This window comes from Pongo abelii, chromosome 6, assembly GCF_028885655.2.
Source record: "Pongo abelii isolate AG06213 chromosome 6, NHGRI_mPonAbe1-v2.0_pri, whole genome shotgun sequence".
NCBI lineage: Eukaryota > Metazoa > Chordata > Mammalia > Primates > Hominidae > Pongo > Pongo abelii.
In genome coordinates, this window is record NC_071991.2 from 82,346,309 (window position 1) to 82,361,399 (window position 15,091).

Below are 15,091 nucleotides of genomic sequence, written 5' to 3' on the forward strand. Positions count from 1 at the left end.
GAAGTTGTGATGGAATAAGTTTTAATATAAGTGAAATATGTGTGGCCAAAAATGAAAAGGAAGTAAAGAGAGACAGGAGAAAGTTAAACTTCAGTCCTTTTTGTATTAATACAGTCTTTTACCTAAATTATATTCAGCTTTTTCCAGAGGATGTAGACCTTCTAAGGGCAGATGGGCAGTATGAAAATATTATATGTTAACTTATTTGCTTTTTAATTAAGTGTACGAGTGTTGCTTTATTCAACATGCAGTTTTGCTCTTGTTTCTAGTAATGAAATGATGTATGTTTTCAGAAAATTTAATTAATTACTAATTAAACAATTCCTACTGGTACTAATCCATGCCAGGTAAACTCAAGATGGGGTTTTTTTAATATAAGCATGCATATTTACTCATGACTGTTAAATTTTTGTTCTAGTACTTCCCTAGAGCGGTTATACACATACATCCATCTTAAACTGTAGCATCTGCTATGTAAAACTCATGTTTTTCTTCACCAGTGAGGAATTTTAAACTGTTAACGTCTTCAAAAGATATCTCTGTGGTGTTTGATGGCCTATGCACATAAACAGTTTTTCAATTCTTTTAGAGATATGAATTCCTAATAATAAAGAACATAAAAATTATATGTAGAAAAGGACATTTTTAGTATAAAAAATAAAATATTTGTGTTTAATTCATTTAGGAAAGACATATTTGGTGTGTATCAACATACGGGACCTTATGTTAAACACCCGTGTTTTCCATTAAGCACTTGGCACAGTAGTAGATCCCAACAAGTGTTTGCTGAATAAATTGATGCTTTAGTTTTCATCTTTTCTGCTAGAGAACATATCTTTTTAATCACCTGTCACTAAAATTCCAGTGCTGAGACCATAAAAGACCCTTAATAAAAATATATGGCTTGATTAATAACATACCAAGTTTACTTACTAGCTGAGCTTCTTTGAGTATTAGAGGTACAATATTTTAGCCATTAGATTAATTGGGGGCCAAGAATTATTGCTAAATTAAAATTCTTCTTATGATTTTCGCTACTATAAAGCTGAGGGAAGATGAGTTAAAATTGAATGCCATGTCTACAGGGTCAAGTATGGATGCCATTTAGGCACAAGTGGAAGAACAATTGAGGAAAGCTGTTTAATATTCTTCCTCTTCCATCAAAATTCACATTTTGTAATCAAGTATCTTAGCTTTAAAATGCACTTAAAAACTTTTTTTCTCTAAACTCAGAATATAGCCTTGACATGCACTTTAAAACTCTGTTTCTCTCCCTTTCCCACCAGACACTCCCTAGCATCATGCACACTTATTTAATGATATGCTTGTTTAGAAGCTCCTGGGGCTACTCTAGAAGCAAACCAGATATGGAAACCCAGTTGTAGAACTCTCCGCCACCTAGAAATTACCTCAGAGGGGATAATCTATGACCCAGCCACAGTGAAGATGATGCCAGCTTGGATTCTGTCCAGGTAGACAATAATTCAAGATAGCCATTGGAACAAGACATGCAGACCTGCACCTTGCACAACTGCAAGTTTCTCTTTTTAAACCCCCACAGTCAGCCAAAAAAATTTGAAATGGTTTTGTAGAGGCATAAACCCAGCCATTTCCTCAACTGCCAGCATTTGATTAATAAAGCTGCTTTCCTTCCGCTATACCTCACCTCTTGTGTATTCGGCTTCTCAAGCAGCAAGTGGCTGAACTTGCATTCCATTACAATTTCAAGGCATGAGAGGTTTATCAGTATCTCTGACCCAAGTTGATCCGGTGAGTTGGGCATTTCATTCCTGAAAGCCTAGATTTAAAAAAAAAAAAAAAAAAAACCAAACAAGAAAAAAACTTTTTTTTTTTTTTTTTTTCTATTTCTGTTTCAGAAACACATTCTGAGAAATGCATTGTTAGGTGATTGATTTTGTCCTTGTGAGAACATCCTAGAGTGTGCATACACAAACCTACATGGTGTGTTCTACTGAACACTCAGGCTATGAGGTGTACCCCATTGCTTCCAGGCTACAAACCTGTACAGCATGTACTATATGGAATAGTGTAGGCAATTGTAACACAGTGGGAAGTATTTGTGTATCTGAACACATCTAATCATAGAAAAGGTAATGCATTGCACTATGATGTTACAATAGCTACATCACTAGATTATAGGAATTTTTGCAATGTTACAATGGCTACAACATCACTAGGGGATAGGAATTTTTCAGCTCCAATTAATCTTATGGGACCACCATTATATATGTTGTCCATTGTTGACCTTAGCCAAGAAGTCTGCATTTCACTCAAAGCCCTACAGCAAGATGTGTAATCCACTTAGCCCACAATGTAAGTGGTGGCATCTTACCAGGGAATTTCAGCGGCACATAAATTAAGAATGTATTCAAGTGACAGGCGGGGCATATCCCTAGTGTTGGCAATTAGGCACACCTAGTTAGCTTAGCATCCGTGGGTAGTTCACATTTTACTGCCATTGATGATGCAGTCATTACCTTTCTTCATGTTTGTTATGCTGATATAAGGGAATCAGAGAAAAGAGTTTTCGTTTCCAACTTTCAGAACAGGCAATCCATTCTCATTTGTGAAAGGCAAGTGATAAATATTAGCAACTTAGAAACTCAGCTCTTTAGGTCTACCATGGATTCTCAGAGCTAAAACTTTCCAGTCTATTCCCTGGATTATAGAATTTTGAATTGCAAATGAGACACTATTTAATTCAAACATTATTTTATAAATTCAAGTTTTTGTCCTGCACATGTTCACAGGTATAATTGAGAGATACTTGAGGACTAATTCAATCAAGAGGATGCACATAGGTAGAATAACACAAAAATCGAACTGATTTGTTTTTCTGGTCTGGCTACCATCAACTCTCATTATTTCTAGCCATTAACTTTAGCTGAGAAGATAACAACAGAAATGGTAAAGGAAGAAGAATGGGGTGAGGGGAGCAGGAAAAAAGATAAAAACATTTGAATCTCAGTATCACAGGAGGACCACTGTGGTCCATTGCTAACTTTACAGCCACCAACTCTAAGATGCTCTAGGTCCTTGGCTGTGTGTTTCTGCCTTGATCCCTTAATTGCTTATCAGCTTGGAGGCTGTTGTTTGAATGACTGTGTCTTGTTGTGGGACAATCTGAACTTGAAATTTAGTTGGAGTGTCCACATTCATTGGGTCCTATTCCACTGAGCTCAACCTACCATTCACAAGAGCTGGATCATTGCTCTGTTAAAAGCACATTTATATTAAGTATATGAGGTGATGTTTTGTACTTAAAACTCTCCATTATTTGGTTTGAACACAGTTTAGTTTGAATACATTACAATGCAGTTTGAATACATTACAATATATTTTGAATACATTACAATACAGTTTAGTTTGAATATAAACTCTCCACTATTTAGTTTGAATACAGTTTAGTTTGAATACATTATTTAGTTTGAATTATTCTGTTATATACCAGCATCACCCAGGTTAATAATAATAACCATTTATTGGGTGAGAGACAGTTCTGCACACTTTATGTAACCTAGCTCATTTAACGTGCATAATATCCTTAAGGTGAGTATTAGTAATAGCCTTATGTTACACATAAAATTCTGACCCAGAGCCATTAAACAACCCAAAGTCACATAAAGTTTGGAATTCAGGCAGTCTGTCTCCAAAGCCTGCATTCTTAATCACACACAGCATTGTTTTTGTAGCTTAGCATGAAACTTTATAGAAAGTCTTCCCAGACTCAAGGTAGATTATAAAGTTGAAAGAGGACCAGCAACAGTAGCCATATTTCTAACTTTCTGGAGTTGGGAGCATGGTTAGGGAAGGTGGCAGAGACAGTGTGGGGGAGGGCAGAGATACGGAGGTGAGAGAATGGGATGGTAAGACTATTTTGCTGGGAATTGAGCCTGATTAAAAATTCTGAATTTTCAAAATATAGAGTGAGAATATATATTCTTTATAGCTTCTGAAAAAGCAAACTATTTTAATCTCCTAGCTTCTGAATTTGATGTGTAAATCAGCAGTTGAATTTGACTAGAGACTGTACTAGACATAAAGAAATCTGTGTAACTCCATGATATCTGACATTTTCTTTTGTCCTGTGAGGATTATAGTACTAATACATGACTAAGTTTTCTAGGGAGAAATATTTATTCATTTAGCCATATTTATATCTGAATTTTCTTTGAAGACTTTTTTTTTTTTTAAATCACGCAATGCTTTATAGTGCTCTGATTTAAATTTCCATCAAGCATTTGCAAACACAATCTGGAGGCTATTCTGTAGTTCATTATACAAGTAGGCATACTCAAGCACAAAAGGAAAGAATGACAAGCTAATCAGTGCTATGTTTTGCCACCTAATTACAACATTTTTTTTTTTTAACCCACGACATTTATCTTTGTTTCTGATTCATCCAATTTCCAGGAAAGAAAGTGGCCTTCTTCAGTAGAAGGAATTTCATCTCAAATAACTTACAATTGATGTTCACCTATTCGGCAGAATGACATTTTAACAGTACTAAAAGGTTTGACATAGTTGTCCACCAACTCTTCTCAGATGTACTGAGTTGAATAATGGTTCCTAAAGATTCATGTGCACCCAGAACCTCAAAATATGACCTTATTTGGAAATACCATCATTGCAGATATAATCTAGGTAAGATCAAGCCACACTGGGTTAGGGCGAGCCCTAATACAATGACTAATGTCCTTATAAGAAGAAGGACATTTGATGGGCACAGAGACACAGAAAATGCCATGTGGAGACAGAGGCAGAGATTGAGCAATATGCCTACAAGCAAAGCAACACCAAGGATTGCCAGCAACCACCTGAAGCTAGGAGAAGGCAAGAAAGGATCCTACCCATGAGCTCTCAGAAAGAGCGTGGCCTTGCCAACATCTTGATTTTGAAGTTCTAGCCTCCTGAATTGTGGGATAATCAATTTCTGTTGTTTTCAGCTACCAATTTGTTAGAGTCCCTAGGAAACTAAGACATCAGTCATTGCAGCATCATGGGTTGGCTAGGAGTGCCTGGGATGAAAATCCAGATGCACAAGAGTGAGATTCTGGACAGCAAAATACAGGGCTCTGGCTACCACATTCTCCTAAGTGCCAGCTATTGCCAATGCAGTCAAGCTCTGTGGATATTCTAGGGAATATTTGCTCAAAAGACTTTATTTCTTTTCCTTTTTATTCTTTTTTGCAATGCATGACTGAAGAATTGAATTGGGTAAATAATACACCCAGATTAGTAGAAGCAAGAACCTGAAATGAGGCTGAAATCAAGGAAAATATTCTGAAATGAGGAGCCACTAATAAGAAGACACTAACCCTTTCCAATTGATATAGTGTAATTCTGTAAGCATTTTTTTCCCACTACAATTTTGTACACAGTCATGGCTTGTCTTAATTTGGTCTTAAAATATTTTTAGGTCCATGAATGTATATCGAACTTAACCATTGATGCAGAAAACATGTTATGTATCCTTAAACATAGAGGAACTATTATAAATTTTAGTCCCCTAAAATATTGCAAGTTTTGGAGATTGTTCCCATGAATCAGAGACCAGTTCATGTCTTTTTAGGGAATTCAATATATTGAGGTGAACCACCAATGCAATAATGTTTTAAAGACAAGAGTTGATCTTGTCATGGCATGAAGAAATAATTAATAGAGACGTACTCCATGAAGAAGTGAAAGGGAGGTTGTGTTCCAACTAGAAATGGGAAGAATAATGTGACACCAAATACCTTTTTCTGTCAGTGATAGGAAAATAGACAATGACAGCTCAAAAATAATCAACAAGCCATGGGTCATGCCTTAATCATTGAGTGAATGCTAAAAGGGGAATCTCCCATGACTCTCTTATTTCCTGGCCTGAGCCATCTCTGGTCTTCTGGTACTGATTTTTTGGCATCAGGATCAACTTTGGATCTGGAAGAGGGAATTGTCTGAAGAATGCCTTATCTGCCCTGTTCTTTCCCTAGTGTAGGCTCAATTACGTCAGTGCTAAAGAACATCAGAACCTTCGTATTATGAGAAATGTACATACTCTTTTCTCAAGCAGAATAAAAATAACTATTCTTACTGAAAGATGTAGAGGTGTTGATAGTATTAATCACAATTTGAACAAACAAGCAAAACTATCCCCTCTCTTGGAGATAAGGGACAAAATTCTGTATTATTTATTCAGAATTATTATTATTTCTTGCATACCCAGAACCTCAAAATGTGACCTTATTTGGAAATAGTGTCTTTGCAGATATAATCTAGTTAAGATGAAGCCACACTGGATTAGGGTGAGCCCTAATCCAACGACTAATGTCCTTACAAGAAGAAGGACATTTGATGGGCACAAAGACACGGAGAATTCCATGTGGAGGATAAATTCCCAACCATACTTTCAGTCTCTTGAGGGCAATGACACGATGTATACACATTTAATCTTTATTATCCAAGCCCAACATAGTATCTGGCACATAGTAGAAACTCAATGGACTGACTGAACAAATAAATTCATAAAGTAAGGGGCAGCTGAACCAGAATCACCAAATTACAGAGTTCTAGACACCCAGATAGGTAAATTTGTTTATGACTGAGAGTTGTCAATTATAATGGGATGCCAGAGTGAGAGAGAATTCCTGGCTTCCAAGACCACTGGAACTATCATCTTATACTATGTTTCCATTTGCTAGAAAGACACATAGTACAATGAGCTTCATAATTATGGACTGATCTATATATCTATATTTCAAGCAGTGTGCCATGATTTCATAAAATATTTATTAAGCTTCTGCCAATGGTCTACTAGATGTCATAGAAAAATACATATAAAATCCTGCCTTTAGCAGGCTATGACATAGCTAAAGATGTTTACATTCATCACTACAATTAAGCAATAAAGCAGGTGCAAATAGGTGTGTGGTGGGATAAAGAGGAAGTAGTTTTTATTTAATATCTGTATCAGATCCAGACTCTGTGTCACAGCAGACCCACTCAGCTTCGCCTATCCACTCTCCCCACAATCCCCCACTTTCTTTGCTTCCCAGCTGGAAGGACCCTGGCACTGCACACTGGTCTTATAGTTTAATGCCGTGACTTCTGCCACTGCCGTGCACACCCTTGGACCAGTTCCCATTGGCACTACTGACTGCAATGCCTGCTTCGTCACCAGATTGGGCCAAGAGAAGGTGTTACTTCTCCAGTGGCTGCCTGGGAATGCTACCTGGAAGTACAATGGATTTAATGACTCCTAGGAGGACTTCAACCAATGAAAGACAAAGAGACAGCAGCAGCCAGCTGATACATTACTTGAATTCCAGGAATTGCCCTTCTGGAGAATTTATATGAGAATCAGCAACCTACTGTTTTTCCTTTGAGGCTGTGGACAGCTTAAGTAGTATGCTCTCTTTGCATTTTGGTCCCCTTTCTTCTCTGCCTTGCTGCTGTTTTCCCCAAATTTACTTCCCAATAAGCTTTTGAATCAGGCTTTGTTTTTCAGGAAGTGTGGGCCAAAACAGTACTTGGAAAAGATTTTACTTGGGAGAACATGACAGCTTTTTGCTATTTATAAGAATTCATAGACAACCCACTACTGAAGTAATGCAAGCAATTAATGACCTTTTGCTTCTCTCACAATGTGGAATGATAAAAAGCAATTCAATGACAAATCATCCCAGTCTGTAGAGGACTGAGGGATTTCCCAGGGCATGAGACTTCCAGTGCTGAAACTGGGAAAATCCTGGGCAGACCAGGAAGAGTTGGTTACTATGAAAAGCAGTTAGGAGAAATTTACAAAGGTAGGCTGAATTTGTGTAGAAACACCCCTAACAGCAAACACATAGAAATGACAGATAAAATACTACAAATATTAACAAAAAATTCATATAGGAATAAATGAAACAAGGGGAAATCTCCAGGTGGCAGAATTGAAGAAACTATCTAAAATGAAGCCCAGAGACAAAAAACAGAAAACTAAAAGTGATACTAAGATACGTAAATGGCGACTTTCCCAATTACACTTGAACTCTTGTGTACTTTCGCTTTGCAATAAAAACCTCTTTGCCTTTCACTTCAAAGAAAAAAAATGGTAAAACGAGAACTCCAACATATATAAGATCACATCATCAGCAAACACAGACAGTTTTACTTCTTCCTTTCTGATATGGATGCGTTTAGAAATTTTTCCTTGCCTGATTGCTCTCGCTAGGACTTCCAGTACTATGTTTAAAAGAAGTGGCGATGGTGGGTATCCTGGCCTTGTTCTGGGTCCTAAAGGAAAATATTTCAACTTTTCCCATTGAATATAATGCTGGCTGTGGGCTTTCCATGTATGGCCTTTATTATGTTGAAGTAATTTATTTCTACTGCTAGTTCTTTGAGAGTAATGATGGAAGTGTGTTAAATTTTATCAAATGCTTTTCTCATATGATTTTTATCCTTCATCTTGGTAATATCGTATCAAGTTAATTGATTTTTGTATATTGAACCATCCTTGAATCCCATGGATAAATTTCACTTGATCCTGGTGTATGATTCTTTTAATACGCTGTTGAATTTAATTTGCTAGTTTTTTGGTGAGAAATTTTGCATCTATGATCATCAGGATTATTGGCCTATAGTTGTTTGTTGTTGTTGTTAAAAAATAGTGTCTTTGGCTTTGGTGTCAGGATAATGCTGGTCCTGCAAAATGGATTTGGAAGCCTTCCTCCTGTTCAATTTTCTGAGGGAGTTTGAGAAGGATTAACTTTAATTCTTTAAATGTTGATAGAGTTCATCAGTGAAGCCATCTGGTCCTGGGCTTTACTTTGTTGGGAGATTTCTGATTCTTGATTCATCTCCTTACAAGTTATAGATCTGTTCAGGTCTTCCATTTCTTCATGATTCAGTATTGGTAGATTGTAGGTTTCTAGGAATTTATCTATTTCTTGTAGGTAGGAAAATTTGGAATGTTGCTCACGTGGTCCAACTCTCCCTCCCCAGGGAGAAGCTGGAATCCGGGTTTTTTTGACCACTTGCTCTGCACCGAGCCAGGTGGAGGGGCTATGGCAAGTGCATGTGGACTGCACTAAATCACAGCCTTTGTTCTTTCTCAGTGGCTCCCAGCATCTAGTGTACATTGGGTCTGGTCAGAACCTAAGGCCAGTGAGACAGAAGCCAGTTCCTTGAGCAACCCTCAGAAGAATTAGAACATTGGATATATGATCCAATCCTTTCCTTAACTTCCCCGGGAGAAGCTGGGAGATGGAAACTTCCTCCCAATCATATGGCAGTATGCTGGGGGTAGGGATTATGGTGAGAAGGAGAGTCGAATTTTCTTACTGGCTTCAATGTGCCGGTCTCACGCTTGCCTGGAGTGCAAGAGCCCCTCAATTAGTTTCTGAAGTTCTCACAAAAAGAATTGGTTCATATATGGTTGCTGATGTGTCATGGGGAGAAGGAAAGTTCTTGCTGACATTACCATTCCCATCTTGCAGTCATGTTTAAAGGCAGACAAGGTTATGAAAATTCGGATAGAATGTTAAAGTTCACTAATTTATGATATGACACTTATGGGAAAATGTCACTGCTTTCAGAAATAAAAATATACTTTTATACAAAAGTATGTATAAAACATTTTAAGTTGGTGGTAAATCCCTGCCATTGCACTGAACAGTGGCACAGCTAGGCCTGTGTGTTAGACATTGGTTATTTTTATGTACCCAGCATCCAGACAATCTTTCCTATTATGAGACATTCCCTAGTTGTGTGTGTATCCCTTCCCACTCCAGAAGCCAAAGGGATTGAAGATACTCCCTTCCTGTCTTCCTGAAAGCCAGATGTAGGCTCAGAATGCAGACTTGACCAGTTGGATACCACCAACTGGACTTCCAAAGATTCAGGAATCTGAAAAACTATCAATGGCAGAAGCAGCAGCATCAATTATTTTGCAGGGACAGGTGTGGCATCCAGTGGCAGAGGCCTTGAGCATTTAGTGCTGAATAGTCTGGCAGACACAAGAAGACAGTAGCCTAAGTGTCCACTAGTGGCAGCTCCAGTGATTGGGTGCTCTTGAACCATGACCAGCTATACTTCTTATTCTCTGGCCAACCTTCATTTGTCCTTATCCATTTTTTATTCTTGATCTCCAAACTTCCAGAATGAATATGTGGACTCCCTTCAAACAGATTCATTTTCTGTAAAAGTTTGTCAAAGCCATTTTTTCTAACATCAAACTCTGACTGATATCCCTTAATTTTCATGATGTGACTAAAACTCGGGAAATGGGCGCATGGTTTTTTACTGTAAGTAATCTATAAACTGAAAATTTAAACAAGATATTAAATAGGAAAAGGAAGCATATGAAAATAGGCAAACAAGCCAACAGACTAGTAAAGGCAAATTCTTAGAGAGTTCAGAAACTCTAACAATGTATGATAATGTAATGAGAAATACATCAAGGGGGAAATGAAACGTGGGCAATATTGTATAGGAAATGCAGGAAGGAGACAGATGAAGAGAACCAGCGAGATCTTTCCAAGTGGAAGTGCTGGTCTGAGCAAAGACTTAAAAATGAGATTGCAGGCCAGGCACAGTGGCTCACTCCTGTAATGCCAGCACTTTCGGAGGCCAAGGTGGGCAGAATCCTTGAGCCCAGGAGCTCCAGACCAGCCTGGGCAACATAGCAAAACCTCTCTCAATAAAAAAATACAAAATTAACCGGGCATCATGGTACATGCCTTTAGCCCCAGCTATGGGGAGGCTGAGAGATGGGAGGATCATTTAGCCTCAGAGGTCGAGGCTGCAGTAAGCCAATCATGCCACTGCACTCCAACCTGGGCAACAGAGTGACACCCTGTCTGGAAAAAAAAAAAAAAAAAAAAGTTGCAGATGCCACATTTTGAGACAATAACAACCAGTTTAGGACAGAGAGTTTAAGTAAAAGAAACATTCGATTATGGCCTCAGATGCTAGTAAGGAACTTGAATTTGGGCCTGTACACATGGAGGAATTGAAGGTTCCTAAGTGGGCAAGTGGCATATGATCAGGTAAAGGAGTCAATGAAACCTTCACAAAGAAAGACTCCACAGGTACCGGTCAATAAATATGATGGGGTGGTCATTAAAGAAAGTGTCAGATATGTTTTCAAGCTGGAAGAATGGAAGACTGACACAAGCATCTGGCCTCTGGGACAACATGCAGAATTCAGTTTTATTTCTGTTTACAAAGGAGAGTGGTCAAAGTGGGAGTTCCGATTTAGGAAGGAAGCTTCTGCATAGAGTGCCCCTGTGAGGGTTGCTCCCGTGGTCAAGAATAAGAGCTAGAGAGAGAGGAACAGAGAGCTGAGGTCTGAATCTTGTGCCAGACAGAAGTGAGTAAATGACCAAAGTATAGGGTTTTTATTCTAATCCTTAAATCCTATTAAGTAAATAATTTAAAATATGAGGATTCATTTATAAACCAATTTTTTATTTTTTCTCAAATTAGTTTCACTTATACAGAGCTATTACCCATAATCTGTAACATCTGTTTGGGGTTTATCTAATTAGAATGCATTCTGTAACAAAGCCAATGAAGGCTAAATAATGACTTAGACTGGCAGGCAAAAAACTCAGCAAATATATGCTTTCAAATTCAATATGAAAAGAAAGAGGTGAGAGAGAAGAGAGAGAAGAAGCATGTATCCTAGAGTTTACCATTTAGGCAAAATGTAGGCAGCACAGTTGCACAGCACAACTCTAGTAGGCACCACCACCATTGTGGGCTTTGTGAAGAGAGATTCTATCTTTGTTCAAGGCATGGGGCCTTTCCTTAGGGACTGCAGCTCTAAAAAGACTCCAAGAAGCTCTCCTTTGAGCCCTCCTGTGGTCATAGGGTGGGAAAGGGGTTCCTCCAGCAATAATAGGAGGTTTCCAACATTCCCTTAACATCCTACTAGGAACCTAAGCTCATAGGTTTTACAGTTATAAGGATAGGACCCAGGTAGGAATTTAGCCTTATACAAATTATGGAAGCTTTTCAAATGTCAGAAGCCAATTTTTAAATTTGGCCCTTGGTATTTCTTTGGTTTTATTTAAAGTGCTATGCAAACGTAGCTTCAGGTTCTCACTCAATCCTTCTTTCCAGTCAGATGGTTTCCCCTTAGATCCTTCCATACAGAAATTTCTGGAGCCATTATTGGACACAAATAGTAAAATCTTATCACTTCTTTCACCTAAAAATTTAAAAACAAATAGAAAATACCACAGTTCCTTAGAAAATTTATTTATGTGAATAATTGTTAAAGTCAGATTTTTCTAACCACTGTAAAATGCAGGAGAAATATGTAGTCCTATGACACGAAAAAATTAAATATTCAATAAGTTGATTGAGTAAATTTGTGTCAATATACAATAATGAAATATTATCTACTCATTACTACAGAAGATATAATTCATTTAACTATAATATTGAACTCCTAATGTGATGAAACCCAAAAAACAAACAAAGCAACAACCAAAAATATCACAGCAAGAGTCAGGATCACACTTAATATTTTAGTCATTTTTCCAAATTCATCTTATAAATATTCCACTTAACGGAGCCCCATTAGATCATCTTAAATAGTAATAAACACACTTCCTGAGAAATGGGCTTTTTGTTTAGCTGTCCTCATTAAAAATAATAAAAATATGGTTTTGATGTGGCAATGTTGCTCATGCTTACAGTAAATAAATTAAATGATAAGTACATATATATTACTTATACATATTTGCCACTTTAACTTGGAGAAGAAAAAGTCCCATGAATTGTGGATGGAGTTAATTATTTTTTTAAGAATGAGTATTTCTAATTTGTCTTGATGCTACATAAATGATTATCTGTGCAGACAGGACTACCGATCATAACAGTTGCAGATGACTATATTCTGTTCAAAATCTGACTACACTGCATTATACACTTTGTTTTTCAGACAACGTGTCCTTATTACAGAGAGGTGTGTTTCACTTTTTAACTAGATAACTCACCTCTTGGGAGTATGATATTGATGATGTTGTTGGTCCATCCACTGATGCTTCTTCCTTTGTGAGTCATAAGTAGCAGCTGATTAGGGACATGCTGATGCTAATTCATCATTTCAACATCTTTCTGCATCCTACCTACACATAAAACAGATTAATTTGAATAAACTAATTTAAAAGGTTTCAAGTTCTAGAGGAAGAAAACTGGATGCTATTCCAAATGGATATATATATACCCGTTATATAGTAGTAAATTTATATACTACCAAATAAAATCTGATTCTACAATACCTACAACCGCACTTAAATTTTCTTTCACTCATTAATTCAGGAAAACATTCATATCAAAAGAAATTTAAACTTTAATAATGAAAACAATAAAAAAATCCCCAAACTTAAGTGGGAGGAAGATTAAATATAAAACAAATGTTTATTTTCCAAAGAGCCTCAGTGTAAAAATATTGATCATTATTCATATTGGCAACACAATGCAATTTTTGGCCTGTAAAAGCCTGTCAATCCACAAACCATTAAGTTTATTTTTGAGGGGTGGGAATAGGACATGGTGCTATCCCTCAACAGTCTTTTTCATAAGTCTGGATAATAAAACATAATGTCTTTTACTTCTGCTATATATATTTTTTTAAAGAAAGCCTTATTATTGGTGGATTCTCAAGTTATCCCTATTAATTTGTGATTACAGGTTTTAAAAGATAAGGGAATATGTTATTCCCTTAATTAAGGAGGAATTAATTATTAATTGGTGCCAAACCTCTATCCAAAGAACAAATGGGCTCCCTCCTTTGACTTACCCTTAATTGTCATTCAGCAGGTATTGAATATCCTCACAGTTTCTATTCATGCAACTGTCCTTGTCTATTTATTTGAAATGATTTTATGCCCACTTACATGTAACTATTTTAAAATTGCAATTTAAATAAATAAGAATTGACACACAAAAATAACCACTAAAGATCTGTTTTGGAGAGAGAAGAAATATAGCCTTTATCAAAAAGTTTTAAATGGCCAGATGAATGTTTTCAAGCTCAATAATATACAGTGCAGTTCCTTATCTGTATAAGTTGCTTCTTAAAAGTAGAGAACTATAAAATATATGTGAGATTGAATATATATGTAAAATATATGTAAAATTAACTTCTTCACTTGATCTTAGCCAAAAGGCCGAGAAGCGATGTAAGATTAACTTCTTAACTCATAGGAAGATGTTTAATAGACTATCAACATTTAAAAATTCTTAAATCTGCAACTGCATAAACTTCATAAAATATTTGTTATGAATAAGTGAAATTTACAATAAATTTTTATTCTATAAGAATTAAATCAAATGGTTAACTTTAAATTATATATTTTTGACATCTACCTGCTTTAAATAGTACAAGAAGCAGTGAAACAATAATAGCATTAATAATAATTGTAACAAATGTTAATACTTGTGGAAGGTATTTTAGGAGCAATGTAATCCACACTATTATTTTTGAAAATGATAAAATCAAAAAGGTTATATGAATTGAATTGACCAATCACACAAGTGGGTGATGGCAAAGTTGAAACTACGACTGGTTGCCTTATAGTCCAATGCTGTTATCCGCATCATTACCTGGATTCCATCTCAACTGTGATTGCTTCTCAATCACTTTAGCTTCTCAAACACATAAATGTTACTTGAAGGAAATACAATTAACAACAAGATTTTTTTTTAATCCAGCAAGAAATGCTTGGTTATGCAACTGTAACAAAGCACACAAAATTCTCAGTGGCTTAAAATGCCAACGTCTCTTTCTTGCTCAGGCTACATGCCTATCATATGTTGGCTGGGGAACTCTGATCCATGTTATCCTGAATATCCATGTTGAGGGAGGTCCTATCTCTGAGCTTCATAATCACTAAGGAAGGAAAAACAGAATGCCACAAATAGTGCTTTCTACTTTTGTTCAGAAGTGATCCATGACATTCTGTTCACATTTCACTGTTAAGTCCATCTCATGACCACCCAAACTTCAAGAGGGGAGGGAAGGAAAATCTTACCATATGACTAGAAGGAAAGAGAAATATTTGAATATTTGGTGGGCGGCATTATATAT

General features: G+C 36.6%; 1 pseudogene; it reads right to left on the minus strand.

Annotated features, from left to right (window-relative positions):
- Positions 1 to 14,106: 14,106 nt before the first annotated feature.
- Positions 14,107 to 14,183, minus strand: LOC112134539 (U2 spliceosomal RNA; annotated as a pseudogene).
- Positions 14,184 to 15,091: the final 908 nt, after the last annotated feature.